The sequence below is a fragment of the Mustela nigripes genome, chromosome 5 (assembly GCF_022355385.1).
Source record: "Mustela nigripes isolate SB6536 chromosome 5, MUSNIG.SB6536, whole genome shotgun sequence".
Taxonomy (NCBI): domain Eukaryota; kingdom Metazoa; phylum Chordata; class Mammalia; order Carnivora; family Mustelidae; genus Mustela; species Mustela nigripes.
Window position 1 is genome coordinate 93,711,287 of NC_081561.1, and position 13,936 is coordinate 93,725,222.

A 13,936-nucleotide genomic window follows, 5' to 3' on the forward strand; every position below is an offset into this window, starting at 1 on the left:
TTATAACTATAGTTATAATTATATATATATAGAAGCAAAACCAGAAATATAGCCATTAGCCCTGTTCATCTGTGCTGCAGCCATACCTCTGGGTAGGTATCACCTATCACTGATAATTTAAGAACAGCTAAAATTGTAGATTTGATGACTGTGCCTGTTATGCCACTTCTACCCCCAATTTGATTTGTTTGTTTTTTTCCAAATTGATAGCTCCTGCATTTATTATGAATTTTTGTCAGTAAGAGTAAGTTTTGTTATTTGGTAAAATGATAAATTATTCTTTTGTTTTTAAGGTTAATTGCCATTCCTTTGTCCCATTCATGCTTTAATATTTCCTAATAGGTACAAGTAAACAAACCATTGAAAACATAAATACAATTGTGTGGGAAGATAGTGTAAAATAAAGATGGCAAATTCATTTACGTTTAGGGGCAGGAATGGTAATATAAATGTGCAAGAAGTAGGTATAAAGCAATAAGGAAAAAAGGATCTGTGGCCTCATTAAAAAACATTTTTAATACTTTTTTGAGCTGTTCAAATAAAACTGACCTCTGGGTGCCATGGATTGTACCAAGCAAAACATTGGAAATGAAATTGATGCTTTCTATAATTCAAGGTTTTTATGAATAAATATCTCGAAAAGATTGATATTCTCTAGCTTTAAAATATTTATCCTAGTTGTTGTTTATTTATACTATTACCAAAAACGATGAAAGGATAGAAATAGGTGGCTTCTAAGACCCAGAGAATATGACCAGATTTTATACAGACTGAGACAACTATAGCAGGATCATAGAGCATGGTTAAATATTCAAAACCTCCATCTTTCTGTCACAAATGTATAGTGAGTGCATTCATTTTCCCAGAATACCTACATTTTATAGTCTTGTGATTAACATTCATATGGTAGTCATTATAGTTAGAAGTAAAATATAATTGAAAAACCTATAAGGAAAAAATACTTTTCTAATAACTACAAGCCAAATGTATAAATCTTATAAGATAGAAACTTCTTCAACTGTCTGATATTTATGATCTTGGTGCCTTCGAAAGATGTGACTTGTGAATATTTATCTTAGTGATATAACAACATATAGTACCCTCATTGAATTGTGTTTTCATGGCTCAACTTTTCTTAATCCCCTAAAGTTCCTGCTGTTAGAAACATTTAGCTGAATTACATTTATACTTTTTAAAATTCTATAAATATTAGGATCCACAACAACAAGAACAAATAAATAGGACAGCCTCTTTGTGCTTGGAATCTTATTCCATAACATTCCAGGAGAAAATTCTCAGTTATTAGGAAATACACTCTATCACTAGTGTATGGACTAATTTGCCTTCAACAACTCCACAACATATGGTTTGTACCTGCTGCTTAGGTGACTGCCAAAGTAGTTTGCTCTAGCTGAGAGCAATAGCTTTGTTGACAGATTCTTTGGCTTGGAAAGGCAGTAGAATTCCTAGATCAGGCTTTGGTGGAGGGGTTAGGCTCAACAGGAAGCTCCCCATCCAGGTGAGAAAGATGCCTCTGTGAAATAGCTTTGGAAGGTGGAGCTGATAATCTGGGGGAGTTGGTGTGTGGATGTACTCCTCAGCAAAGAGGAGATCAAAGGAATAATTAGGTTGAGAAACCAAGTGTTAAATATTATTTAATAATAGCTATACCTAGAATACATTCCACAGATAGGTCTGTTTTACCATGTTCTACCACAACTTGTGTTTTACACTTATTTCTTGATCAGTGCAACATCAAAAATGCCAGAACCATATTTTTTCACTTTGTATATTCAATACATGAAACACAACAGTATTTTATATATGTTGTCCTTTGATTAAACTGGACATAATAATAAAGACTCTTTTGGTTATAAATTACAGAAACAGATTTGTGACTTATGTGAAAAAGATGAATTTTAATCAGGTAAAGACCACATCTAGGTATCAGAAAAGTAGCTAGTGCCAGGCATATAAATGTCAATAGGATATTTTCCCATCACTAACCCTCTGCGAAATACTTTCCTCTCCCTCCATGGACAAGCTTCCTCTTCTCCTTCAGCTCTCATGGTAGTACACATGATTGTAAATAAGCACCTACATTTACATGGTATAAGGTCAGTCTTCCAGTAAGGGTAAAAAAAGTATCTTTCTCAGCCCCAAGTCTAAATTCTTTGAGAGGCTCTTCGTTATGGCTTTTGATCACCTGCCTCTTTATATCTGGCAAGGGTCTTGGACCACCAGGCTCACTGTAGCCCAGTGATTGCATGGATGAGGGAAGCAGTTTTTAGGAAAGTGTAAATGAAACAATTCTAAGAGTAGGTGGCCCATTACTTTAGAAATATCAGTGTCAAAGCAGCTTAAGAGATACATATGTGTATATATTATATTATATTATTATATTATATATATTTTTGTCTACTAAATACGTTATATAATACTATGTACTGTATATAATAATCAATTATAACATAGAACATATATCATAAATAATAATATATAATGTGCATTACATATATAAATATGTATATATATATATTTATATATGTATAATGAGATCAATGTACCTTTTAGAGAGTCATCCTGCTCTTAGTTGCTGTACAACGAAGAAAACAATCGTATGAGAGGTTTCTTCAAGAATCTTTTGTTGGGGGATGCCTGGGTGGCTCAGTTGGTTGAGCGGCTGCCTTCGGCTCAGGTCATGATCCCAGCGTCCTGGGATCGAGTCCCACATCGGGCTCCTTGCTTGGCGGGGAGCCTGCTTCTCCCTCTGCCTCTGCCTGCCACTCTGTCTGCCTGTGCTTGCTCTCGCTTCTCTCTCTATGTTGGAGTTGGGTCTTAGGAATTGGGCAGGAAATAGATCCTTTGTTCCGGTGAAGCACTAGGTCTCCAGACAGGAGCTGTTGCTTAATAAAGGCTTCCTTCTTTGTGTCCTGCCTCCCTCTCTCCCTTCCTTTTCTCCCCCTGCTTCTTATAGGGTAACTCATAGCTGTGTGGCTGCTTCCATTTCTAAAAGGCCCTGCTAGTGAAAGAACATAGGCCTCATGAATGAAAAAAGAGTTGTAAAGATATGAGGAAAGCTATATAAATTACTGCTAAGATAAGTAAATTGGATTGGTGATAAATATAGTAGAGGGAGGCATATAGAGGTTTCATTGTATTTATGTAAATTGTTTTAGATATTGAAGACTTTATATGCACGTTTGCTATACTACACAGGTATTTTGGTATCCCCAGAGTTTACTACATATTTTTGATATATTTAACATTATGTTGAGCTCTTGTATTGTTCTAGGCCCCGTTCTTAGCATTTTACTTACCATCCATTTAATTGACATAATAACTTGTTAGCCTCTTTTAACAGAGAGAAAACTGAGTCATAGAGGTGTTAAGTAACTTGACAAACATCACACATGTATTGTGAAGCTAGGACTGAGCCTACTTGGTTCCAGAGCTCACCTTAGTGTACAGTCCATATAAATTTTGCCTACCTTTTCTGTGCAGTTACAGTGGCATGACAAATTATGTAGCTGATAAAGTTAAGGAACATATTACTGGAAATATTTTAGTGAGAACTATGACGTTACTATATAAAGGTGAGGAAAGGCATACCACAACTTCCTGTGCTTTTTTTGGCTCTAAGGTGACAGATGGGACTATTTTTAGGAAGATAAGTGTCTTAAAGAACTTTGGGGTTTCTAACATTTCATTTTTTAGTTCAGATGCAGTCATTTGATTAATGAAGTACTAGTGTGTTTCCTTAATTTTCAGCCTTAAAAATAAGATCACTGGAAGAATCTATGATAAGTTTAAGTAGCAAATATAGTAGGCATGTATCTCTTTCCAAATAGGACCATTTAAATGATCAGAATTGTCTACATTAAAACTGTAAACCTATGTTATGGCACTTCTGTCTTTTACCTCCCCACAAGAGGATATCTTAAATATCAACTCTACTTTTAATTGGCTGATGTCACTAAATCACCAGTAAAATAACTTCCAAATTAGTTTTCTAATTAGCTTGTCTAACCTCAGAGTCCTTTTATGTTTGTCCTTGCATTAATTTTATGTTCAGATGTGACTGACATGTTCACAAATGGACAGCCGTAGAGAAAGTAGATCATACACTATTCTTCTTTGAATTATCTGCGACCTAATATTCAAATAGTAGAAGTGAAGGACAGACTCACTGTATATATCTGGCAGGTGTTAGTTGGAAACTACCTTAGGCCAAAATCATCAGATGCTCTGTTTTCACAGTTGTTCATAAGCATCACATGAAAGTAAAGACAACTTATCTGTCTGATCTGGTCTCAGCATTTGATTGGGGTATTTGGATGAATCCAGGGCAGAATTTGTGCAGAGTGAACTTAGAAATCAACTCGGATCGCATCTTTTATCTACTTTGATCCCTTGCATGGCTTCCCATCTCATTCAAAGCTCATGCCCAATCCTCCATGACCTGGTCTACTTTGGCTGTATCTTTTAACCCTGATGCCAGTCACTCTTTGTTGATTTCACCCAGCACAATCCTACCAGGCACCTTTGCATTTATAGTTCCCTCTGCTTGGAAAACTCCTCCTCAGACATTCCCAAGGCTCATACCATCTCCTGCTTTTTGTTCTAATTCAAATTTTGTTCTAATTCAAATGCAGCTCAGTAAAACTTTCCCTAACTACCCTCACAGAAGTGTCATCCGCTGTCACTGGTGCTTCTTTCTTTTCTTTCCTAAGAAGTTATATCTGCCTTTACTTTTGATATATTTTACTTGCTTTTCTTATTGATTTGCCTATGAATTTAGATATTTTTGTCTGTTTTACTCAGCTGGTATAACCTCAGAGTCTAGAATAGTGCCTCGGTAAAATAATGGTTGAATAAATAAATAAGAACAGACGATATATACAAAAAGTAGATATAAGAAAGGAGAGTGTGATTAACTCTCCAATGGTATTAGAAAATTTTGGGAAGACTTCCTGGAAGAGGTAACATCAAATCTGGGGTTTTAAGGATCAACAGGATTTTTCCAGGGGGGCAGTTTGAAAGAGGGCATTTCATACAGTTAAAACAACATGATATAAAAACTACATATCATGTGTTTGGGAAACTCCAAGCTTTAAAATATTGATGAATATTGATGAATACTAATATGTATTAAAGTAAGGATAGTATAATTTATTCTTTAAATAATAGAAAGCCCATGAGGAGTTTCAAGCATGAATGATAAGAGAATCATGCTCTGCTCTGGTAGCAATGGAGAACATGGATTTGAGGAAATTGAAGTTTGACTTAAGACTAAAAGCTTTAACGATAATGTGTGTGGAGGGGTGATAACAAAAAGTCTTAACAGGAATAGATGATTGAGAGTGTGTGTGTGTGTGTGTGTGTGTGTGTGTGCATGTGTGTGTGTTTGGGGAGGAGTATTAGAGGAATGGAGGAGCTGAATTTATAATGTTGGTGAATTATCCAGTCTATTTCTTATTTGTTGACACTGATACATTTCTTAGGATAATTTCTGAGTGTTCACCTTCATTTGATAGATCTTGAGAGTTCTAGAGCTCTGGTTTATTGCTAATGGGATTAATGGGATGCAACTAATATAATAGACCTTTCTTTCTTAAAATCAATGAAAATATCAGCAAAGCAGTCTAAGCTATATTTTTTCTCAACATGCATAATCTTAAAACTTTCTGTAAGATCTCAAGACTGTTGAATTTATTTTGAAGTTAATGGAAAACTTTGATTTTGATTCACTCAAATAAAACAAAAACTATTCTCTGACAAATCTTCTGCATAAAATTATTTTGCATATGAAATATATCAATGTTTGCTATTTTCAGCTCAGTGTGCATTATTTAATAGAAAGAGGATAAACCTTACATCACAGTGACCTGGTCTGAATATCATACCTGCAAGATGGCCTTTGGCAAAATTACCAGATCACCATGAATCTTACTTTTCTCATCAGTAAAATAAAAATAATACCTACATCATAGGATAGTTTTGAGGCTTAACTGAGCCAATATATAAGTGTAGTGTCCTTCAATTAGAATAATAAAAATTGATTCCAGCTAATGAGCGCAAAGGATTTATCAGAAGGAAGTCAGGACTTAAAATATTGATAAGAAGCTAGAGAATGGGCAGCAACGGGCAGAAACTACGGCAACAGGAACCACAGCAACCACCAACCTAAACAGGTCTGGATGCCACCACTAGAAAGGGTCTGTGCCAACTGTTTACAACTTTTCATCTTTGTATCACCTGCTCAATATTCTAAATCTCAGGAAGGAGTATTTTGTTGGCTGATTTGGCTTCTCTCAGCTTCCATACCAGGAGGCTGATCTAGGAATTTCTATCTCAAGACCTCGAAAGGAAATTTGGACGCTTGGAAAAGTAAAATGAATTCTTGCTAGCCAAAAACATGAACCTGATGACTTTGGAGCTGTTTTGACCATAATCCACAGCAAAAAAAATACATTTTATATCATGACTTGAGGTTCACAGATGGCTATGTATGTGTGTATTTCTATATAACCGAGACCAGAGTTTCTCTAAACTTTTTCTTAGCATATGTGTTGTACTCAGTTTCATTTTATTTTATTCTATTTCACTTTTTAAAATCTTGCTTCACGGGCCATCTTGTTGATTTTCTGACTTATGAATGGGTTTCAATACACAGGCTGAAAGCATTTTATTACAATATAATATCAGCGAATGATAGGAACTCTGTAAATGTCAAGTTCTCTTGTACCACCTTTCCCCCTTCATGCTCCCTCCCACTTTCCCATGGAATAAAACTGCAGACAGTGGCTAATAACCAGACACTTGAAGTCCCTTTCATTTTACTGACCTAGAGATACAGTGTTAATCATATTTTCCTAAACAAAGGAGTTTATTTAAAAATTAGGATGTTTAAAAGAAACAGGTTATAAAGAAAAACAGTACCGAAGCAGTGGTAGAATGAAGAGAATAAGGTCTGATTTAAGCCTCAGCAAAACCAGGATTTCCTTTCTGAAATAGCATAGAATAATTATTTGTTCCACACACGGCATCTATTGCTGTTCTCTGGGATAAGACTTGGAAGATTAAGCACACCTTTTCTCAGTTTCCCTGTATCGAAAGAGGTGTTTGGCCTTTTTTCCGTACAAAAATGTATTTTTATCTAAAATATTGGGTTTGTTTTTTGAGTGAGTGGCTTGAATTAGAAAAATAATGGATTCACTTGTTTATTTCATGTGTGTGTGTGTGTGTGGGGGGGGGTCATTTAGCCCCCAAAGCATTAGGCTCATAATGGGTTTGTCCAGAAGGACTTGAATCGGTTTATATGCTTCAAACACAAGAAAAGTCATAGGTTTAAAATGTTATGAATTGCTTTTTGGTCACTATATATTGCTTAAACCATGTCAAAAAAACTTCCATCATGTATCCGCACTAGCGTGCCTCAGTTGGTTGTCACTTCTCAGCAATCTTTTGGTTATTGTTTATTGTTTATTGATACCCTATCCCATTTCCAAGGAGAACTGATTCAAGCCATCAGCACTCAATCTACCCTTGTCAAATCCTGAGTGATTTCTCCAATTTGTGTTTGAGGTATACCTCATCGAAACTCCTCTGTTTTTCTGTCTTCAAAGAACTCTGTGTCTTTCCACCAGAGATGCCTCTGATCTTAAGATATATTGTTTCTCAGTCTCATTTCTTCTTTCCTCTTCTGTAACCTAAGCCCCTGTGTTTGTTTCCTCTCATGTACATCTTCAAATTGTCCTTCTCCACTGGAAGTGTCTTCTCTTCTTATAAACTTCTCAGATACCATAACACACATCTTTGCTCAACTTTCCAGTTCTCATAAGCTGTCATACTGTAACTCTCCTTTCCTTCAAATGCTACTTTCTTGAAAATGCATTCTTGTTACTTCCACTTCTTCATATATATTCTTTTCTGTGTCTCTAGCCAAGCTTTTACCTCACCAGTCTCCTGAAACTGTTCTGAGTCTTCATGATAAGACTGCAGGAGGTGTTTTTTTCAGTTGGTTTCCCTCACAAAGCTTTATTCTAGTTCCTTGACTCCTTCTCAGTTCTCTGTCCTGGAACTGTACCCTGAGGAGTAAGCATTCTCTAGAGCCCTTTCCTGACATCTCCTGGGATGGCAGTTGGGGAGAGGATTCTGGAACCATATGGCCTTAGGTTTGGGATCTGCCACTAGGAGCTGTGCCATCTTGCCCAATTTACTTGTCATTTTCAACTTTGTAAGATGGAAATAATAATAGCACCTATATCCAAGGGTTTCTTGAATATTAGATGAGACAATGTCAGTAAGGGACATTAGGGAGTTTTTGCAGGTAGTAAATGTCAGCATCATTTCCCCCCCAATAAAATGGAAACCCTTCTGTTGCGGATGGGGAACCCTTTGCCAACTTCCTATTAAGGAGAGGTCCTCCATGATAGCATACTAGACCTCTCTCTGGCCCTTTACTCTCTCTTACCCTGGTATGTTAGGAGAAAGGGCCCTGGCATTTAATTTAACCCCCTCCTCTTCTTTTCTCTCTGCTTTCCTCCTTTATACCCCAAACTTTGTGGGGCAGTTTGCAGTGGCTAAGTCTATCATATGCTGGGGTTCCATATTAGGAAGTCTGTTGCTGCAACATCCCTAAGCCATGACCTTCAATACTTTTTATACTTGTCTGCCCTCTCCTTTATCAATTTGTTGATCCGAAAGTTGGCTAGAGAAAAGAGTGCCAACTCATTAGGACCCCTCAAACCTCAACTTGTATTGTTTTCTTTTTGTCTGTTATATTTGATTTTAAATTCCAGTCCGTCCCTGCTGTTGTCCGTCCTATGTACTCCTGCCTATAATCTTCCTAATAAAAAGCTCTTATAGTGTCCTCTCTTTTACAACAAATACAATCGCTCCATTATTTATAAACTTGTGTGTGGATTTTCCTGAAAACATTCATGCTCCTCCACAGCATGGTCTGATTCTCCCACTGCTGCTTTTGTGTTACTTAGTGCTCCATATGAACTAGACTTTTTCCTGAACAGCACATAAATTTCTGCCACTGTGCCTTGACTTATGCTGTTTATTCAACTTAGAATAGTGTCTGATCTTTATTTTTTTAAAATTCTTTTAAAAAAATATTTTATTTATTTGTTATAGAGAACTAGAGAGAGAATGAACAAGCAGGGGGAGCAGTAGGCAGAGAGAGAAGCAGGTTCCTGGTGAGCAAGGAGCCCAATGCAGGGCTGTATCCCAGGACCCTGGGATAACGACCTGAGCTGAAGGCAGCTTCTTAACTGACTGAGCCACCCTGGCATCCTATTTTTTTTTTTTTTTTTATTCTGATAATATTCTGAGACTACCTCCAGGGTCATCTTTTCAGTAAAGACTTTCTTGACCCCCAGTCTGATATAATTTATTCCTTCTTTTGTATGTATTTTTCAATTCTTTGATGACACATTCTCCTAATTTTAAAATTTATAAATAGGCTATTTATTTTCCCTTGAACAGTAAGATCATACCCTATTTAAGGACAGGAGTTACAGCCTGTGTTTTTAAACTCCATAGTTTCTATTGAGCATTAAGCATGTAATCTTAATCTTAAAGATCCTGTAGTTAGTAAGCGCTCAATAAAAATTTTGTGCTTTAAATTGAGATTAATATATAATGCAGGATACCCATTGGACACATTTTCTACCTATTTTTTCCTCTGTTAAAAAAGAATTTTTTCCCCAAGAAGATAACTGTGATTTTAGCTGCAGTAATAAGCCATTTCTTTCTTTCTTTCTTTCTTTCTTTCTTTCTTTCTTTCTTTCTTTCTTTCTTTCTTTTTTTTTTTAGATTCTGTTTATTTATTTGGCATACAGAGATCACAAGTAGACAGAGAGGCAGGCAGAGAGAGAGAGAGGAGGAAGCAGGCTCCCCGCTAAGCAGGAGCCTGATGTGGGGCTCGATCCTAGGACCCTGGGATCATGATTTGAGCTGAAGGCAGAGGCCTTAACCCACTGAGCCACCCACGTGCCCCAAAGCCATTTCTTAACTTAAGGGCACAGTGGATACAGTTGTCTGAGTAATTTTCTTGAAGTTTCCAGGCTGAAAAAGTTGATTAAGGTCTTAAAACCTGTAGTCGAATTAAAGGCAAAGGTAGCATTGGAATACTGGTTTGGCAGCAGGTAGTTATTATGGCAGCAGTGAGATTCATGCAAAGTTTTCATTGAAAGTGAGTCCGTAAGCACTCAAAGAATGCCCTCACTGCTTATTTTCTTTAATTCATTCCATAAAATATTTTTCATGGAATGATATGCACAAGGCATTGAGCTAGGCATACTAGGTATTCAAAACCTAATTTAGAAAGGCCATAATATAAAAGATGGACAGCCTGTTATACTTGAGAAAGTTTTTCATGGACCTTTGCTTTCTCCATCATAAATGTATTATTTCTGTTTTCTGATCGTTTCCTTCTTTCCCTTATTTCAGTTCCCTTCTTCCCTTTTGTTTTTAAGTCTTTTTTTTTTTTTTTTAAGATTTATTTATTTGAGAAAGAGACAGAGAGAATGGGGGAGGCACAGGGGAAGAGTCTTCGGGTAGAATCCTGTTGAGCAGGGAGCCCTACATAGGGCTCTGTCTCAACCCATGAAGTCATGACCTGAGCTGAAGCCAAAAGTTGGACACTTAATTGCCTGAGGCACCCAGGCGCTGCTATTTATAATTTTTTTTTAAATATCCTGCACTCTTTTCTTCCTACATATTTTTTTTTTTTTTATTCTTGACTTATCTACCTGGGGATTTGTTCCACCAGATTGACTTCAGAGAGGTCACTGGAAGCAAAGAGCCTATAAGTAGACCTCACTGCATGCACAGCAGGAGTAAAATCCATGAGAGAAGACGTCATACCTCCCACAGTTGGTAATGTAGCCCAAAATCATGTTCTGCATTGAAATAGTAGATATAATTGCTGAATGAATAAATTAACAATAATTCTAATACACGAAGGAGGCCTCCATCACATCAGGATAAAAGTCTTCTTGCCCAGCCTGTACACTAAGAACTGATAAAGATTTTTCTGTTCACGCTCTAACCGTCTGCCCAGCAAAGTTTTGTTGTTCTCATTACCTGGCATGCTCATGATTAAAGGTTAGTGCTTCTAGAAAATTTCTTCCCTCCCATATTTTTTTCTTTGCTCACTCCTAATTAACTCATCCATCAGATCCTAGTTTAGTTTTCATACAACTCAAATCTAGGATGGGTGTCTGATCTTAGGTAACACTGCATTTTTCCAATCACCATGTTTATTATACCATTTTGAAATTTTTAGTTGACTTAGAAATTAGTTGAATAGAAATAGTTGTCTGTTTCTCCATTTACTATTACTTTCATTTGAACAGAGACCTGTATACCTTGTTCATGGCTATATTTTCAATATCTAAACATTTTACTTGGCAACAGCCAGGGTAGAGCCACTAAGTGAAAACCATTAGCTGAAATATTTAAATGGGACCTTTGGCTTAACCTGGCTTGTCATCTGAACTCTTCTGAAGAACTGGTAGAATCCTGGTGCCTGACTAAATCAGCTGCACGAAATCTGGCTTGAGTAAGGGAGTCAGGAAGGATTGATTGGCAGGTGACACACTGTGTGATCATGGAATAAATGAAGGACATTGTCCAGGCATGAAGCTAGAATGAAAGGCCAGGGGACAATTTGATTAAAACATCCATCTGGAAGGCATGGCCAGGAGCAGGTCCAATGCAATGGGGACTGAAACTAGAGACACACTGACATTTAAAATGAGTAGGAAAGGAAGGTGGGCTGAAGAGCCTGAAGGCCTTGCAACATATGCAAAGAATTGTTTTATAGAGCTTCTGACCTAGAGTGAAGAAAGAAAGTGAACTGTTTAAGCATGTCAGTCCAATTTGGATAGATGTTGCTATCTTCAATTTCCCACAAAATGCCCTTTAACATGGTTAAAAAAAGAACATAATAATTTCCCAACTAAATTTGACTGTAGAACTATTGTCAGTCTTGGGCAAATTTATCATTTTGGACTGAAGTGAGAACTAGTTGGTAATTAATAGATACTTAATAACTTAGAATAGAACAAGCTCCAGTACTTTAAAGGAAAGTGGGGAGACATTTGCATTCTCTGCTTTTTGGTACAGAGGTCTTGGCCCTCTGTATCTTCAGCAAGTGTCTTTTTATATTTAAAAAGTATATGACTACTGTCATAGAACTTCTCCTCCATACCTGTTTGACAATTTACCACATCTTAAGAAGTATCAGAGCAGAAGTATTTGTCGTGGCCATGGCATCCCAATAGGTGTATTTCCAGCAAGTAAATGTTGCTCCTCGTCAGACCCTTTTTATGCTGCCCTATTTTCTTTCCTAATGTGTAATAGCACTATTTGAAATTATCTTATTCATGTAGGTAATTATTATCTGCTTCCAGCAGTAACATGTAAGCTCTAGCTTGTTCACCCCTGTATTCATTAGCACCTAGGACATTACCTAGCAGGGAGTAGGACTTTGTAAATATTTGTTAAATGATAAATTAAAGAAAATGGATGGAATTTGGAATACTTCTGACTTCAGTACAATTTGTGGAGCATACTCTATCTCTTCAAACAATCAGAGAACCAGAGAGAGATGATAAGAGAAAAGCTCTCTCTAACTCAATAGAATAATGCTTGAGAATCTGTGCATGCTGGTTCACATTCCAGCTGGATACTTGATGAGACATTCTTAGCAATCTATGGGACCAAGCCATACATCTTGTCCATTAGCAAAACTGAGCCTGGATAGAGCTCTTACTTTTGAAAATAGCATCTAATTAGAAAATAAGTTTAGAAAAATTCTTGACACACTTGATAGGATAAACAAGGCATGGTCTTCACGAAACAAGGACAGAGCGCCAAAAGATGAGAACATGAGGCAGACAGACACTGAATAAGGAAGGAATCAAAAAAAAAAAAAAAAAAGAAAGAAAGAAATAGTAAAAGTAGATTAAAATCTCTGCTAAAGAATTAAATTGATACTGAGGATAATTAAATGATGATGCATATGCAGATGCTGAAGCTATGGATGTTTAACATGTACTGAGCACTGTATATTTCAGAACATGCCCTAAGCCATATGCATATGCCATTGGCTCCCTATCTTCCTAATCATGGCCTCACACTAGTATCAACTGGAGAAAAAATTTTAAACATCAACACTTTATGCCACATCCATATTCTGATTTAATCGGTCTAGAGTGGGACTTAGGCAGTTCCACATCACTGCACAACTCCAGCAATCACTACCAGCAGAGAATAGAATGTCTCATGAATTGTGCAATGTCATAGCCCTAAGCCTCGCCATCTTTATTATTATTACTACTACTATAAAATTTCACAAGTGATTCAAATAAAAAAGCCAGTATTGAAAACTATTGGCAAATGTGATTTCATTTAATCACATTTTGGGGGGATAGGCTTATGATTGTTTCCCAAAATACAGAGAGAAAAGAAATAAATAAAAGTAATGAGAAAGCATTCTATAGATATGGGAGAAAATAGGAAGGAAATGCAAACTAAGAATTACAGGCAGGCATTCTCATGAGAGAGGCCAAGGCTGTTAGAATACAAGTAATTATTTACAGCACAATTGAAAAATGTCTTCAGTTACAAAGGAAAGACTCATTGAAGGGCGTGCCATTCTTCAGATAAAATTAATAAGAAAAGAGACATCTAGACACATCCTTGTAACATTTATAAACTTCAAAAGTATAAAATATTCTTATGGATCACCTAGCCAGGATCAGAAAAGAAAATAGAAACAAACAAAAACTGACCACAAGAGTATAAACTTTGGGCTAGCTTCAGATTTTTATGATAGAAGAAAATTTTAAAGTGTTCACGGAATTTTGAGGAAAATGGTATGTTACCTATGACCAGCCAAGATGTTGCCCTTCAC

At 36.6% G+C, this 13,936-nt stretch overlaps 1 protein-coding gene across 6 annotated transcripts in view; it reads left to right on the forward strand.

The window, feature by feature from the left end:
- GRM1 (glutamate metabotropic receptor 1) overlaps window positions 1–13,936 on the forward strand; it is a 408,193-nt gene that overhangs the window by 223,209 nt on the left and 171,048 nt on the right. The window lies entirely within an intron of this gene.